The sequence below is a fragment of the Temnothorax nylanderi genome, unplaced genomic scaffold (genome assembly GCF_030848795.1).
Source record: "Temnothorax nylanderi isolate EJ_2023f unplaced genomic scaffold, tnyl_v1.0 TNYL_tig0095_pilon, whole genome shotgun sequence".
Classification (NCBI taxonomy): domain Eukaryota; kingdom Metazoa; phylum Arthropoda; class Insecta; order Hymenoptera; family Formicidae; genus Temnothorax; species Temnothorax nylanderi.
The window spans coordinates 205721-224019 of record NW_027249157.1 but is presented as its reverse complement, the minus strand read 5'-3'; the positions used below and the strand labels follow the sequence as shown (position 1 = coordinate 224019).

The 18299-nt window shown below is 34.0% G+C and overlaps 1 protein-coding gene and 1 long non-coding RNA gene across 2 annotated transcripts in view; one reads left to right on the top strand and one right to left on the bottom strand.

Moving 5' to 3' along the window:
- Positions 1-18299, top strand: part of Picot (putative inorganic phosphate cotransporter protein picot) — a 44414-nt gene that overhangs the window by 1335 nt on the left and 24780 nt on the right. The window lies entirely within an intron of this gene.
- LOC139775273 (uncharacterized) lies at positions 13765-15085 on the bottom strand. The gene is made up of 2 exons (XR_011718785.1): positions 14196-15085; positions 13765-14125 (listed from the first exon to the last, which is right to left on the bottom strand). It is a non-coding gene; the product is annotated as an uncharacterized lncRNA (long non-coding RNA).

Here is an 18299-nt window from a genome sequence, read left to right as displayed (position 1 = left end):
TAGATATTTTCCAACCATAATAACTGCGCGCCGACTAATCGTCTAATAAATAATTAATAAATATATGTTTACATATATATTTGTATGTATATAGATACATATATATTTGTATACATGTACACGTAAATAAAATATAGACAACTACTTTAGATAGCCTAATAATAATACGAAATAACGTGGCGAGAGATTTATGGCTGCTACTTCAGGCGATCGTATTCCTTTGACTTTATCGTCACTCTCGACGGATCGAATCTTTCCGTTAATTATCATAATCTACTACGTAGTCTGGAAACTCTTACTCTCACTTTCGAGCAAGGTCAATGTCAGCAACGATGTTGGAATAGTTAATTAGTGAGTTCGTTAACTCTGTCGATAGGTAGACAATCTCGCGAGTTTCACAGTGTGACCATAGTCGCGAATTCCGCATATGTGACTTTGTCAGTTTCATGTAACCACCGTGGTATATATTCGTACGATTCGATACTGATTATCCATCCACTGCAACTGACGTAATATGTATCAAGTATTAAATTGCTTACAATTTTTATTTAACTCGCAACTAATATGGAGAAACGATGTCATGACTGACAAGGTCAGGAATGCTCCCAGAACTAAAAATATATTCTAAATTGATTTTAGGTGTAATTTAATAAAGCTTATCTGCTTAGATTTATAAGATATTTTTTCTTAATTTTTTTATTTTTTCCAAATTTTCTCTTAAAGTAATTGTCAATTATTTAATGTTGATTATCAAATAATGACACTCTAATCCAAATTTTTTTTTAAGAATTGATTTAAAAATTATCAGAACTTATGAGCATTGTCTTCTTGAATTTTCGGTCTTTAGCTTTTTAGTATTTTGACTTAATTGCCAAATTATTTAATCGTTGGTTATTCAATAATCAAAGGAGAAAGTTATTCAAATTGAAGTAAAGACGAATAACAATCCCAGGTAGCAAGCACTCGTCATTTTGACGTCAAATGACGTCAAAAGACGTCAAAATGACAGACTTTTGACGTCAATTGACGTCAAAATGACGAGTCTTGCTACCTGGGATGACTGTGATCTATTAAGATAAAAATCGATGAGTTTGGAACAGCCTTTCATACTTGCAATGAAAATTAAGAAGAGCGTAATAAGCACATGTTTTTTTTTTTAATGTGATGGATTTTACGGAATGGTGAGCATTATTCGCAATTGCTAATGATACCGTGTGAGACCTTGTATTTCGCGTTTGCAAAACAAACAGTGGCGCATGGTAAAATCGAGTTCGCGCTCATTACATCGGTACTTTTACGTAAAGCCCGTGTCACACTACGTATCGCGGACGCGGATTCGGATTGGGATTACGGATCGCGGATCGGATTCAGCCAATCACAGATGAGCCGCTCGTCTACGATTGGCTAGATTACGATCCGCGATCCGCAATCTCAATCCGATCCGTGTCCGCGATACGTAGTGTGACACGGGCTTAAGTCGATCGATGCGAATCACCCAGCGGCACTTCGTTTGATGATGTACCTATTCGCGCGTATCTGATCCGACTCGGAAGCAATGAGATCACGTGATTTCGTTGGCATTCCTCGCGCTTGATGGGATTGCCTGAAACGACGAATTTGAAGCATTCACCGGCATGCAGTTTTACGTAATGAACGAAATAAACTGTGCTGTCAGATAATTACCCGAGGATTCTAATTAACTCGCCTTCGCTACGCAATCTCTCGTTTCGTTTGTGGCTTCCAGTGAAAATGTAAAACGCTTCCTTATGCAACTTTAATTTTGTTCCGTGGTTTTTTCGATGCGCTCGCTTGGTCGCAAACTTGACTAAATTGTATCGCGAATGCAAACGACATAATAAATGAGTATACTTTAACGGAGATAACAATAGATACATACAAGTCAAAATCTTGCGTTCATATTTTATTATAGAAACTGTTTTTAAGCGGATTTGCAACGAAATTTTATTAAATTTCCTTCATTCATGTAAATAATAATTAACTTTTTAGAACTCTTTATATGTATATAACACATAATTGTTTAAAATTTATTGTTGATTATCAAATAATGACATTCTAATCCAAATTTTTTTTAAGAATTGATTAAAAAATAATCAGAACTTATGAGCATTGTCTTCTTGAATTTTCGGCCTTTAGCTTTTTAGTATTTTGAGTTAATTGCTAAATTATATATTTAATCGTTGGTTAAGATTCAAAGATTTTACTAATTTGTTATTTAAAAATATTTTTTTATTTAATCCAACAAATTTCTGGTTAATTGTATCTTATTTAACGACCCTATACTGCAATCAGGAACAACATATGTTTTTGCAAGTGTATATTCGCGATTAGCGCAGCTTCGTGGCTTTATACATTTTCCGGTGAGAAGAATAGAGAAGTGACGGGCGACGGACAATAGCCGTGACGATTAGAGAAACTGTAATTGAAATATGAATAATAATAACAGAAAGAGAGAGAGAGAGAGAGATACGAGCTTGAGTGGCGAGATTCACGTAATTGCAACAATGTGAAGTTTCGCGGAAACTTTTTGTTTCCATTTCCGATATTTTCCGCGGTCGACTGAGCTGTCACGCCGATATTCCGTAACCTCCTAAAACCCGCGATTACTTCTTCTTTTTTCTTTGTCTTCGCGCTAAGACAATTCCGGATTTCTTTTCTCTCCGTGTCGCAACGACCAGCAAGGTCCCGAGAGTACTCGATCGCATGCGCCTTTCGAACGATCGTTATCAGTTGCGATTGATATTATCATATACATACTACCTACATATGACGATATTTTAATGATGGATTCGTTATTGAAAGATTTAAGATGATCGATATTAGGTTCAGGAAAGATAATTCTTGATTGATTTTAATTGATTGCCAGATTAGATTTCATACGATAGACTTTTATTTCTGCTTCTCCTTTATACTCTCGTTTATATTTTTAACCAAGGTCCGAATCGGCTTATTAACGCTTCCCCTACTTCTATTCCTTCGCGAATCTATCCTTGTAAAGAAAAAATGAAGCGTGGCGTTATATAACATCGGGAATAGTCGCGTTTTACAGAGATTCTTTTCGATTGAAAATAAGTGGGACAGCTATATCAGAATTGGAAAGTGGTTGAAAAAAGTGACAACCGTTAAGTCGAGTTGGTGTTGCGCCTTCCCAGGCGAGTCTTCTGAATTTTAATATCGAGCAGATGTTAAACATACGCGTCGGACGAAGCAATGCTTTTGAAATTAATTAATCGAGCGATCCGACATGCTCGATTTACGATTAGTTAATCAGTTAAGTAATCTGGATAACAAGCACAAAAGAATTATCGGTGAACAACGATAAAAATGTAGCATTTATTAATTATCTTCGCGGAAAATAGATACACCGTTTATTCACTTGATTTTTATTGAAACTAGACGATTGCAATGTAAAAAAAAAATGAAAAATCAAACATCAATCAAGTGTCAAAGATATATTACTCTCCATTGCAAAGAAGAAAAAGAGAACTAACATCTCAAGCAACTAAGACGCTAATTTAATAAGTAATACTTGCGCAAATATGAACTATTTTATGTTTTAAGTAAATGAAAATATTCAACATTTAACTTTCATTTTAGTTCCGCAAGTCATCGTATCGAATGTATTTCAGTGTAACACTAATGCGTAAAACTCGCAGTTACTTGGCGAGGTATGACAGAGTACTGCAAACTTCGAAAGGCTTTGTGTAACATATCATCGAGTGTGTGCGACGGCTTCTTCGATGATGAATCAGTCATTGCAAATATGCCATGTGAAGGACTCAAAATTGTTGCGATATACTCTCACATTCGATAATCAAGCTAACGGCTTTTCTGTGGTTTCTGAAAGACTCTATCTATACGTAGATTACAAATTGTGTGTCACACGTCGGGTTATTATTATAGGATACGTACCAATTATTCGTCAAACTTACCTATTTATTATTAGATAAGTCCACATAAGAATACGCAACGTGATTACGCTGACGGCTTCCTCGTGTCTACTAATTATTCAGGTAATCAAGATAATTCGTGAACAATACTTTAAAGGGAAGCACTAGAAGCTTCCGGTAAAGATACAGACAGCGATGACACTTTATGACAATTATGACATATAAGTCACCGCAAGAAACATAAAATGTTGGTGGTCAATTAAATAAAAAAAAATGAATTTTGAAAACTAAATGCGGCGTCATGAAGCGACTTCTTACGCGTTCTTGTAGAATTCTTACAGAATTTTTATCATTATTTAGCAACATAATTGCAGTAGTTAATTAAGTTCAGTTTCATTATTCATTGTTTTCTGTTAAAGAAATGAGATATTCAATATCTTGTAGACTTTAAATATTTCATAAACATTATATAGTTCCTTGCCACTCAGCATAACTCGATGTTTCTTTTTGTCTCCGTAACCTTGAGAATAAGAATGTTAATATATGCGCACTCACATATCTGTCTATGAATAAAAATGTTATTTAATTGCAGTCAATCTAGTAAAAAATATATTTCCAGTTCTCGTGTCAGCGTGTATTTCCGTTAGAATCTAGTCCATTTTCGGATTTATCTTGCACTTATTTCTTTACGTTTTTATGCGCTTTACTCTTTGAGGTTTAAAAATTTGTTTCGCTGAAGTCTGTTTCTCAGAATTCCATTCTATTGATGACACATACACACATACAATATGTGTCTAGAGTAATATTATAAAAATTGTAAAGGTCAATTTTTATAATATCAAAATATTAAAGTGTCTGCGCAAGACAATAAATTTTTTTTCAATTTTGTCATTTTTTAGATTATAAGGAATAAATAAAAATAAGGAAAATTGTGTTTTCTGGTTGACAATAAAATTATTTTGAATTACGCGATTTAATGAATGCCTTTAAATTACATTTATCATCAAGAAATGTTTATATATCAGTTTACGTTGCAGAATTTGTTTTATATCTGCGAGATGTTTCTTGGACATAGTTCTGTAATGCGGAACCAACTCCAAAAGCGTACCTTTTGATTAGAGCAAATTTCGCGAAACATTAGAAATAAACTTCTGCGCCAACGTTATCTCAAATAATAATGACCGAATTATAATCATCCTCAAATACAATTCCAATTTATTATAATATATACGTTTTTATAAAATCTCCCGTCCACGTGAAGTATCACTTTGCAATACGGAACTAAAAATCACGAAAATGGCGCTTGGTTCCTTATTACGTAATTGCATTCAATTATCTGTCACGTGCTAATGAAGTACGTCAAATGCAGAGTTGACTTTTTATTTTAAGCAAGACAAATATGTGTATATCAGATATTACACGGATATTTTCGGTGTTTTAAATGATACACGTCTCAATAGAATCATACTATAAAATTGTTATCTTATCTTGCATTTTCGTTATACCTAATCAATTTTATAACTTATATAAGTAATCGAAAATCAAGCACGAGTAGCCACGGTCCGTTTCTCTAATTGCACGTGCGTGAATCTCGATTGCGCGTTTCTGATACATTTAATTAATAATGATAGATTAATTTAATTAGTGCATTACATTATTATACCAATTACGTATAGATTTACAGAAGAGACCGTTACATTATGTAACAGCTTTAGCAATTTGCAATTAAAGAATCGTTACTCTGCTGCTAGTTGCTTTATACATATCTAAATATCTTTAATTAAAATCATATTTATTCATACTCTGCATCTACGATTATTAGAACGCAAATAGATATAAATAGATTTTTCGCTGAATGAATTATCAATTACGGAAATAATGAAACTATACTAACGTTTGCGTCAGATCGATTATGTCTTCGTCATGAATAACGTATCAATGTGTCGAGTTTTGCTGATATGTTGCATATAAATCAATTGGACAAATTAAAAAGGAGCGAATTAATTCAATAGAATTGAGATTTTTCCGATTAACTTGAAATAAAAAAGAATTTAAATATTTACTATAATATAAATGTGCAATAAAATTTCAGATTATTATATGATTATTATATGACTTTTTCACAACTGATTACCCATAAAAGACTTTCTTATCGGGTTTTTATTAGTTTATTCAAGGTACGAACGCACTTAACACTGCTGCACCTTTCACCAATTTAAAAAATTGTAATGTAATTATTAAGTATACTTCTATTTAATTGTCAAGATATATTTCTATTATATCTTTGTCTCTGATCAGCCGACTACGTCACAGTATTATCTGCTATACATATATCGTCTAGAATAATAAATGCTTTATCTATCTACCATCCTACATTCCGCGGCATTCTTTTTTTGTTATCATAGACGGCCTATCTTGTTGCATGTACCAATTAACTGAATCATTATATCGATTGTCAACTGCAGTACGTTGTCAATCGATATGCTGAAACAAAATATATTACTACTAGCTTGATACCCGTGCTTCGCTACGGTAACACACATTTTACCCCTTTTTACCCCGTTAGGAGTCGAATTTCTAAAAATTCCTTCTTAGTGGGTGCTTACGTCATGGAAGGAATATACTCCCTGAATTTTATGTTTCTAGGTTTAAGGGTTTGGGCTGGGCGTTGATGAGTCAGTCGGAACATTTGATTATATATGTATAGATTATACTCATTTTACTACTTAAATAGAATAAAAAGTGGAATTATATCTATTTCTTAATTTAAAAAAGAAAATAATTTTTTATAAATATATTATAAATAAATTCATTTCAGAGATGTAATATTATAATAACAGATGTAATATTATAATAACTTTTATAATAACATAAAAGACAAAATAGAGTAATGTAGAAATAATTAACTATTTAATTAATCCAAATATTTTAAAAACAAATTGATAAAATTATAATCAATGTTGTATACAAAATAATCTTTTGACTTTTGAATTAAATGCGATAACATTTCTTTGATGTATTTTCTTTGATTATAATTGTTTGTTTTATATTATGTTAGTAAGTTTCCGAAAAATAAAAATTATGTTAAGTCTAAATAAAAAATTATTTAGAAAAATATATGTTAAAAATTATTTAGAGATATACAAAAGATACGTGTATACGTATATGTATCGTAATTTCATTAACAATAAAATAAGAATTTATATTTGATTATGAACTCATTAGAAGTTAAAGGAGAAAATTAATAAGCGGATTGAATAAAAATAAAAATTTATTTATATTTAAGGATATACCCATCGCAAATTAAACAAATGATAATTTGCGTAGTACAAATTAAAAATAATCCACATAACGTTGTCACTATCGACCGACTTTAATTTTCGACTTCGATATAATGATTAAAATACGAGTTGCGAATATCAAATCATGATTGATGACGGAGTAGGTGTCGATGGAGTTCGTGTTTACCTCCCGCGCGTTAATTGCACTTGTAACGAGCTTGTAATAAACGACTTATAATCATCGCGCTGATACTATTCCGATGCGAGTGTGCCGTGGCTTATATAATTAATTGCAATTAATGGCGCAAGCGTGAACAACCGGGGCGAGACCGGTCTCGACTGTAACTTTTACGTTGAACTAGTTGCTACGCTGCTCCTTTTTGTGTTTCGAGAATATTACAGCGCGAAGCGGAGTAAATTTGCGACATATCACCAACAACTTGCTTATTAGAAGTTTGCGGTCACGTATAATTACCGCTATATTTCATTGACAAGACTCATTACACTATTCTTAGATTCTTATGTACTTTGTCGTACGCTGCGGTCTTTCGTCCGTACTTTTGCACGGAAAAACAATTACTATGTCGTCGCGAAAATGAAGAGAAGGATTTTAATATGAGAGAAGGATTTTAATACGCGTGCTTAGAACAATGTTTTCTAAAAACTTAATATCGAGGTTTACATCGCACAGCAATTACCTTCTCGTTTGCGGTTTACGCTAATTGCGAAACAACTGATTCGCAACGCGATTCGGATGAAGTCAAACACAGGAGATTTTCTCATTTTCATCCGAGAATTCGAACCTTGAACGAATCGTTAGAATTAAGAAACGTTTTACGTCGCTGAATAATGTATGTCGTGCTGTGGCCCTGTCAGTATAAACCCACGTTTAGATCGTCAAGAAGGAAACATTTTGTTCGACGAGGGACTTTTTAAGATTTCCTCGCATTAAAACGAGTCGCGTTTCACCGCGAGACACTCGTGGAAAAGAATATTTATGCGAATTGTTACAAGACCACGAAACATAATTCAAGAGATCTTATCATAGCGCACCGTCAAGTAATGACGTTAGACACTTCAACTAGGCGGATATTGCGCAATGTCGATATAATTCTTATATCACAATTTTTTGCGCATATTCTTCAATGGTGTCATTATTAATTAATGTGAATTATCTTTTCTCTCAAGAAAATTCCACGGTTTTTTTTTATATAAGCCGTGTTTCTTTAAGATAATTGATATTTTGCCTCTTTTTCTCTCTTATGCAACTATCTCAAATCGATTCTTTTACATGATTATAATTTTTACATGATACAACGATTCAAAGCATTACATAGTTGAATTGCTGTATTTTAATCCTCGCTAAAGAATATGTAATCTCGAGCATTTCAAATTAAATTATGCGCGACTAGTATTTTTTTTTTACAATAATACGCACACTATTGACGCAACGTGTGTACAAGGCATTTTTTTTTCTTGTATTGATGTATAGTATCGATCGATTACACATAACTCGGTGTATTTTTCCATTGCATTCGGGATTACACTCGGTTAATCAATTTGATGAATAATCAGCTATTGATAGTGTTTGGTTATATCTATAGTTATCTTGGTTAGGGTAGACCGGGGCACGTTGTCACACATTTTTTTCAATATTTTTTGTATTTTTTACATTCAATATTTGAGAGTACTGTGATATGCCAAAATTTCGAGTGAACCCTCAGCTTCAATTGGACAGTATCGAATTTTGTGTGATTATTACTCTACAGTTGTTACATAACAATAAATAACAACAGGTTGCTTGTGACAACGTGCCCCGTGACCGGGGCACGTTGTCACATCAAATGTAATTGCATGCAAAATGTTATCCAAACTGTATTCAACGTAAATATCAATATATTATAGTGCGCTGCAATGTAAAAAAGTAAAATCCTTCACAGAAACATTTATTTTACTTCAAAAAAGTGCAAAAAGCACGAAGTTTTCGTCTTAATCTAAATACAAGAATTCCACTCGAATGCGCAACTTATTGATCGTTAACAGCAAGACGAATTGCTTCTAGATCGACTACTGCGGCTCTCGCAGTTTTCCGTTTGTAGGAGCGCACCATATCCCAATTGCACCTATGACATTAAAATTCGTGACAACGTGCCCCGAGGGCATTTTTTTACTCCAAACAGCCTCATGGCCGACACGTTTGAGATATTCATAAGGTTAGGTATTGCACGCGGTAGGTAAAAGTATATACTTTAAGATAATATAAAGGTCTATTCTGAAAAAGCTGGACATAAGCTTCATGTCCAGTACGTTGAATATTAGACAATAAAATTTTACTTACGGTCGCAAAAAACTTTCAAGTTGATTTTACGTCAACACGGCTGGAGCAATCTCAACACTGTAAACACACCAAAGATGGGCATACACTAAAGCCCGTATCACACTAGCGGCTCGCGGCCGCGACTGCGATTGCGATTTCGTCTCTTGACCAATGAGAAATGCCCGAATTGCCAGCAGCTTCTTTCTCATTGGTCAAGGGACGAAATCGCAATCGCAGTCGCGGCCGCGAGCCGCTAGTGTGATACGGGCTTAACACGTTTTGGGAATGACAGGTCCTGCCCTCTGGTTATTAGTTTTTTAATTAAAGCCGATGTGACAACGTGCCCCGTGTGACAACGTGCCCCGGTCTACCCTATTAATAAATTATGGAACTTATTATATTGCATATTTAGTTAGGTTCAAAATTGCTGTATTTTTCAAGAGTTCTCAGATGGTTTTTATTTAAATAGATTAATTTTTTCGTATCGTACATTATTCATTTAGTATCTATTATTTAAAAAAGTATATATAAAAGGTAACTTTCAATTTTTGACGTGATTGATAGCAGAGACAACCTGATATCGTTCTGTTTACAATATAAGAAAAAGAAAAGAAATTAGATATTAAAACAAATTTTACTTCGGTGTAGAAACGACAAATTTTCCATAATTGATTTATCCTCCAAAAACTGTTATATTATATCAATCACGAAATATTAAAGACAATATTATTGAGACAATCATCATTGGAAAGACAATATTGTTGAAATTATTTTTGAAATTTTATCTCGCAATTATGCCAGAAATCACACAATGATTTAATCTCTTCGAAAAGAATAGGATTGGTTTGCATTGATAGTTATCGTGTCGCGGTATCAAAGCGATATTTTATCAAGATGAAGCGGATTTGCGACTTGTTGCGACATACGCGATGAAGCAGCAACATTGCGCGATCATTTGGCAAAAGAGCTCTTTAAAGATAATTTGAAAAGGTTTGATAAACTTATTCGTATCATTGTAACATTCGGTGAACGCGCGGTAGCTTATCGGTCAGTATGTCTGACTAAAAATGACAAGCGGTACAATCAGACAAATGATTAACTCTATAAGTAGCTCCTCGAGACTTAACTCGGAAAGTAGTTTTACGTCATTAAGTAATTACACAAGCCAGTCGCATTACGAGAGAAAGAAGCGAATCTAAATTTACGCGTCAGATTTATCGTTTTTATCTTTATCATTTTACTCGTGACATTTTAATCTCTCAATTTAATAATCAGATTGTAATAAAAATCATCGTGAAAATTTAATCTTTGATATTTCGAGAAAATAATTGCATTAGCGAGTCTGATACACACAATTGTCTCGATCCGTACAAATCTCAATTACAATCACATGCTTCGCTTTAAATCTCAAATTCACTTTAATCAGTGAAAGTTGATACCCGATCAATCATTGTTATCAATCGATTGGGATATTAATATTTACCAATGTATTTCCCACCGATAAATCGTGCTTACGTAAAAGGAAACGTATTAACGTTAATCAGCGGAATGCGTATAATACGTCGGGGGTTTTTTTAACGACGTAATTTAGTTGCTGAAAGTACCTACTCGGGGTTGTTCAGAACCGTGCAAATCGCGTTTAATACTGTCGGAGCCGTGAAAAATGAAAGTAGAAAGCGCCTGTCGAAACTCTATGCTGTTTCGCAGTCCTCGGTACATCTAATTACACTTCCGAACGTTGCGGTTTGTCTTTTTTTTTGCGGTCGCAAGTTAGTTTGGGATACGTTTCTTAAAGTGTACTACGGAAGAAAGTATGATATATCTTCGCGCAAAGTGAAATTTCCGTGAATGAAAGTTTTACCACTTCACAAAAGAGAATAGAGGAAATGAAGAAATTTAATGAAAATTTACTTTTTGTGATTTAAAATTTTTTCGAATTGAAATCTATAATTGATTTCACAACTATATTGATTGTTTATTTGTTAAATACTATTGTAATTAAATAATGACACTCTTCTCGTTCCTATATCTATTTTATAACAGTTGCATAAGGTATTTTATGACGAATTCAATAATGTGCAATAATTGTCATTTGTGTTGTTAAAAAGAAATTTGTTTAACTTACTTATATCATTATATAGATCTTCTTAAACAAAAATAATTTTTATTCGAAAAATCTTGTTATAACTGTTAATAGTTATAACTATTAATTTTATTCGAAAAATCTTTTTATAACTATTTAAAAAATAATTGAGTATACACTTAAACCAAACACACTGTGTATTATAGGTATATACACACATTCATCCCTCGATTTACACGGTACTTTTTATATGCGATTCTTTTTTATTGTCAGTAAATAATTTCTCCGTTTATGCGATACTTTTTATACAAGGTCCAGTTTTACGGGATCAGAAAATATATATTTCTATAGTATTTTTTTGAAATTATTACATATATCAATGAGCTAAAAGTTCTTACTTGATTGTACTTATTACATTATTCTCACCTTTTTTGGCAGACTTGTGGAGTGTACAATTAAGCTTATCCGTACAAGTGAAAACAAATTAACTTTTTTGCACTTTGTGTAAATAAAGTAAAATAAATGAAATAAATATTTTTACAGCATACACAGGCTTTTCTTTTACGCATTTTCTTTTCTTTTTGGTACTTATTATGGCAGACTCCATTTACGCGATTCTCAACCGCGTAAAAGAAAAACCACGTGGAACGATCAATAGTCCACGTAAAATCGAGGGACGAATGTATAGATAGTAGATATATATATTCGGACTATTTCATAAGCAATTAAGTTGCTTTGTATTCGAAAGGCGAGGACGAATTCTGGAAACTCAAGCCGCGCCCTCGGATTCGACCTCGCGCAAGGATCGCGGATACAGTATGACGAATTATATTGATGTCGCGCCTTGACACGAATCGTTTGTGTAGTTAATGAACTGTCTACATGAAATGGATAAGATTCATCATGCAAACGAATTACGATTTGTTTACTGTTCGCGAAATTATTCAAGATTTATATTATGGCAGCAAATTATGCGTCCCTTCCGTTTCTCAAAGCGGCTCGTTTCCCTGTTCGCGTTCTGCGCACAACATTTTGTTCTAAAAAAGGGACGAATAGAACTATTTAGATGCTTAGAAATGTTTTTTTTTGCTATTGAGCGACTCTTAATATAAGAGGAATTAATCTTTACATATACACAATTGTCAGAAAATGTCGAAAGATTTCTTACTATTAAGATAATCTCGATAATTTTTAATATAAAGAAGCGATGTGAAATAATTTGGGGAGATAATATATTCTAAAATAGTCATTTCATATTTATAAGAAACGAAACTTAAAAACCAAACATGTAAGACGAAGGGATTTCGCCTGCTCTTCAGCTTCCTGTTGCGCTTTGTGGACGCCTTCCTCGTGACGTGACCATCACGTTATTTTCCACTTAACCATAGTGGATAATGGATTTGAGGGCTTTTGCGTTTCCTGTTGACGTTTCGAAACTTTAAGGCATTTAAGCCCGAGTATGGTGCAATCGTCGTCGGGGTATATTAAATAATGTAAAGGCCGCGTTTAGCCGTCCGCGTGTTACATTCGCGTAAGAGTGAGTAATCACAAAATTGTCGACATCCTACTTCTATATTTTTAGTATAATTCTGCGCGGGAAGCGCCGCTCCACGAACAGAGATTTCTACGTTAAATGTGAAAATCTTTCTTTTCTTTTATTTAGCAATCTCCGTTCACGGAGCGATACTTCCTGTATTTGCGTTTTCACAAGCGTTGAGACTTCAGCATTTTATTAGAAATTCAGCATTATTTAAAGGATTAAAAATTAAAGAAAAAAATAAAATAACGTTTGTTACATTCAAGTTGAGAGAGACGGGTTAAATTAGAGCCAAGCGCTGTTGATGGTGTGCATCAGAGATGTAACTTGTAACTCCTTTTATTTTTAAATATTTCAAATATTTTTAATTATTTTAAAAATAAGAGGATCTAGTTACATCTCTGCGCACCATCAACAGCGCTTGGCTCTTATTTAGCCCGTCTCTCTCAACTTGAAGTTCCACTAGAGCCTTCACATTGAGTCTGTTATATTATAAAGATTTTTTAATTATGTGTGTAAAAATACAATAATTATTTGAACAGGAATGTAATAATAATATATGTATAAGTAATACTAATAGTTATTTATTATTTAAGAAGCTTAAAATTTATTATTAAAAATTATTTAAAAATGTCGCGTGTTTTTAGACATGTAGAGTTTATTTTATAATTTTTTTACATTTGTTAGAACGATCTCGGTATAATTTTGATACGATGGAATAAAAATTCCTTTCAATTCTACTTTATCTTCGAAGACACTTTTATTGCAGGTACCTACTTTACTTGCAAGAGAAACTGATGAACCTCATATGATGAATAATTAACTGCAGATGAGAATGTATCCACAGTAGATATCGCGTCTTCTTTATCGACATAAATCCGGTCACCACTATTATACATGATGCCTGTATTATCCATGTGCTGCTGATTCGCTTATTGTTAATTAATTCATCACGTAATTAAATTAATCGATCAATGTCGAATATTATCTACTTGTAATCTACAATATTTATATTTTTATTTAATTTTAGTAAAATCAAAATAAAAAAAATTAAAATCCGTCGGCATACCTCGATATGTATATTGATATGTATATACACGGTCTCAAATTCTTTTCGATTGTTCGTGATCAAACAGACAGTTGCAAACAGTTTGCAACATATTTATTGTTATGTGTATATGTCGCAATTTGTCGATATGCGAATGGCATAACAGTAAAAATTGGATTATATCCAAAGTTAGATCTTGTAGGTATTTAATCAGCCGTACATCGCTTACGTTTTTAATTTCTATCGTGCCTCGTTTGTCACGCCCGATATACGCAATCGCTCATTGTGCTCGTGTAATTCCCTGCACGTCCGCGCAACACAAAATCGTACAATGCAGTTCGCAAACACGGGAGAATGTGCTGCATCACGATCGCCGAACAAGTCATCGATTGCGCAATCGTTGCACGCTCAACGACCCTCCGATCACGCCTCGCGGAAGGTGTCGCCGCGAGAAAAAGTTAAATTAGAAAAATTCGCAGGAGGGAAACCTGCGTGCTCCCCTTCGGAATTTACACGGCTCGATCGCGCAGGCACACGCCTGATAATTGTCGCAGTCGGCGTCTTTCGAATGGTCGGAAACGTGATCGGCGTGATGACGCATGACGGTTCGGTTCGGTCCGCGGTTGGGAGTGCAAAACCGTCTCTCATAGATTACAATTCGCGCACATATACGCGGCTTGTTTGATAAGAAGACAGCGCTATAGAGGGGCCCCGATAAACTCGGCTGCCCGATAAAAGTAATGAATTATTTATCAGTATCGGCAGATTTTTCTATTTACGTGCACTCCTCCATGTTGCTTCGGTATGCGAGAACACTTGCGTTGCATCTGTGCATTTAATTTTAAAGAATTGACACGTGTACGATATGTCTACGAATCGCGAATAAACGGATATGGAAAGCCATAGTGAAACCATGGTGCTGTTTCGTTTACTTGCGAATTATCTCGTATATATTACATAGCTTTCAACGTTTTTTTGTTAGTTAGTTTCGTCAAATACGATCTCGGATTAAACTTAGCTTTGAATTTGGAAATTAAAGGGGGAACATCAGGGTGACGGATCAAAAAATTGAATTGCCTTTAGCATGTAGTTATGCTCTGGTAATAATTTATATTTAAACTGTTTGTTTTTATGAATTAAAAATATAGATTTTAAGCAATAAATTAGGAAAAATAAAAAAATATTAATTTTTGGATGAGGTATTATAAGATGAAATATCCTCGCTGTAAGTTTCTTAATGACGATTGTCAAAATGAGTTTTTTGGATCGATTTTCCAAAGAAGAGCGGCGAAGCTTTCATTATTGTTATTTTGATTAAAACCACCAACATATTTTTCTGATTTTTCGGGTTTTGCTATATTCTCATATAAGTAGGTTTTAAGAAATATTCTAAAAATCTCTTGAATATATGAATGTAGTTCCTCAATGTATGAACCTATCTAATTTCTAACAATAATTTTTTTTTTCTAACAATAATAATGTTGCAGATTTTTATCAGTGGACTTTATCACAATTATGATAATAAGTTGCACAAATTGCATTATACATACATTCAATTAACTCTTTATGTCTGTATGTAGAAATCTGTACGTATAATAGCCTGTCAGCTCATTTACTCTAAATCTGCTGTTAACATAGGTCCTGTCGCCAAACTTTTCGAAGTTTATTGTACCTCTACCCATATTCTTTTCTCAACTTGATTTATGGGTGTCATAACCTTCCTTTTCAATAGTTTGTGTCCCGAATGGATACCGCCTGCTGATGAGATACCTACTTGAGTACCTAAAGCGTTCTCGAAGAACGATTATTCTTTTGAAGTTCGAAATAAAGCTTTAGAAATGTATTCTTTAATAATTGAATTTTTAGATAATACAAAAAATTGATTTTTTAAACTCGTTATCCCTTTAAAAGGTGTGCCCTTTAAATGGAGTAAATAGGCAATTAAAGTAAACAGAATTGAATAAATCTAAACTGTATAAGTTTCGAAAATGAGCTCTGAGTTAAGAAATTAAGTAAATGGATTTTGTATATGAATTTAGAAATTGATGTTTAGCCGTGCAGTTTGGTACAATTTTTAATGCCTCGATTTTCAAGGCAGCGATGATAATCTTTGATCTTTTTCAATAATAATCTACCGCGTGTAACGCTGACCGCGTTCTGTTGGAAGACTATTCTGTTTACAGTCCCGATTTGAGAGAGAGGTCAGTGAGAGAGATGGGTCTCGAGATAATTGCTAATTAACGTTCGACTCGGCTTAAACTTCAATTACTTAACGCTTGATTAGAGGAGATGTGTTACGCGCCCGGCGACAGTCCGCGATTTCCTTCCCCTTTGATTTGCGCGAATCGCACATTCCTGCACCGATATAGCTTTGAACGCTACATATGTGGCAATCAAATCAATTATAGGCAGAGAAGACGACGCGACGACGACGACGACGGTGACGATGACGACGACGACGATTCGCACGCACAACGCAACAAGCTACAAATCAGCTCTGTCTTACATTCAGGGGGGGTATACTCTTTGCGAAGAACGACGGCGACAGACGGCCGGAATCCAGGAGACAGACAAATATTTGCTCGTTACGTCTTCACAATTTCCACTACGGAAAATCCCGCATGCCTGTCTCTCCTTACGCTTGGTTACTTCGTAATCCCAAATCGGAATTCCCTGATGCAGACGCGAGAGCTTCGACTGACCCGTTGGTTGGCCCGCCAATACTTTCCACATATCTTTTATCTTGTTAATTATCATTCACTTGTAATGATCGTTTCATCGGAATGGGAAACATTTCCTTGAAAAGTATCTTCAAGAGCTATACCCGGGAAAAATTTGTTTATATATAATTACGTAGAAAATATGTCCAAAAAATAATAATAAGAATTAAAAAATAATTAAAAGGATAATTTTTGCATTGTTCCTTTTTTAAAAATACAAAGTTTGACGAAATTGGAAAAATTGCCCATATATAATCCTTTCTAAAAAAAGGCATGTTAAGTCGATAGTCGAATTTATTGTTGCCGCTTTTCCGCGATGCTGATTGGTTTTCTCGCTGCGCTTACTTCATTTGCAGCTGTCATCGTATATTTTGACAGTTGTATGTATCAAAAAATTAATAGTGTAATAGTAATAGCATAATGTTAAAGCTAAATAGCGCGCGCGAAGCGCGCGTCTGTAGTGCTAGTCATATATAAATATAATAATCGTATATAAAATATGATTATACATATAGAATATTGTATAATCTAATCACAATTTGATTTTTTGTAAAAAATTAATCTAGAAGTTATTTTTCTAATTATTTTACAATTATTCTGCTTATTATTTTTCTTATGAACAGAAATTATACATGAGAAAAAACATATATAGACATATTTTATATATAATTATTATACATGAAAAATGGTTTTCCCGGGTATAATATAATATCGGAAAGTTTTGTGCAGTCTGCGTTATCAATGTAAGCTTAATATTAATATTAATATTGGCGTTTACGAGTTGGTTCTTCGCGAGATAAGCGTAAATATGCCGGAGGATTATTCGCGATATCGCTATTATTGATATCGCGAATGACATTTGTAAACGGAAGAGCCTCCGATCGTCAATCGTTGGAAATCGCACGTCGGAACGTGACGAAGTATCTCGAAATCGGTATCAGACAGTCGAGTTCTCAAAATAAAGCTCTCTTCGGAATGTGAATGAAATATCGTCGGATCGTCGACGATCCTTCAACGCAATTCGACGCGATTGTGGACACGGTCGAGAATCGATCCTAATGTCGGAGCTTGCGAGCGCGTTTGTTTCTGTCTTTGTATTTCTAAATAGTCAAAATAGTTGTTGCATCAACAACTGCAAAAATTTGCCCCGCGAACTGATTGTTTCGTTCCCATCATCGATCCGATCGCTTATCTAATCCGCGTTCTTCCGCGTGACGTAAGCTCGAATCGGAAATAAAACTACAAATAGGATAGGATAGAAGATAGAGCGGTTATTAGCATTAATTGCGATTAGCTATTTTCTTGTTAGATATGAGGACAGATATGCACTGGATGGAACGGTATAAGTCGTATCTTCCACTATTTCAAGAACGACGTTAAGTACCTTGCGAAAATAACGTGAAGC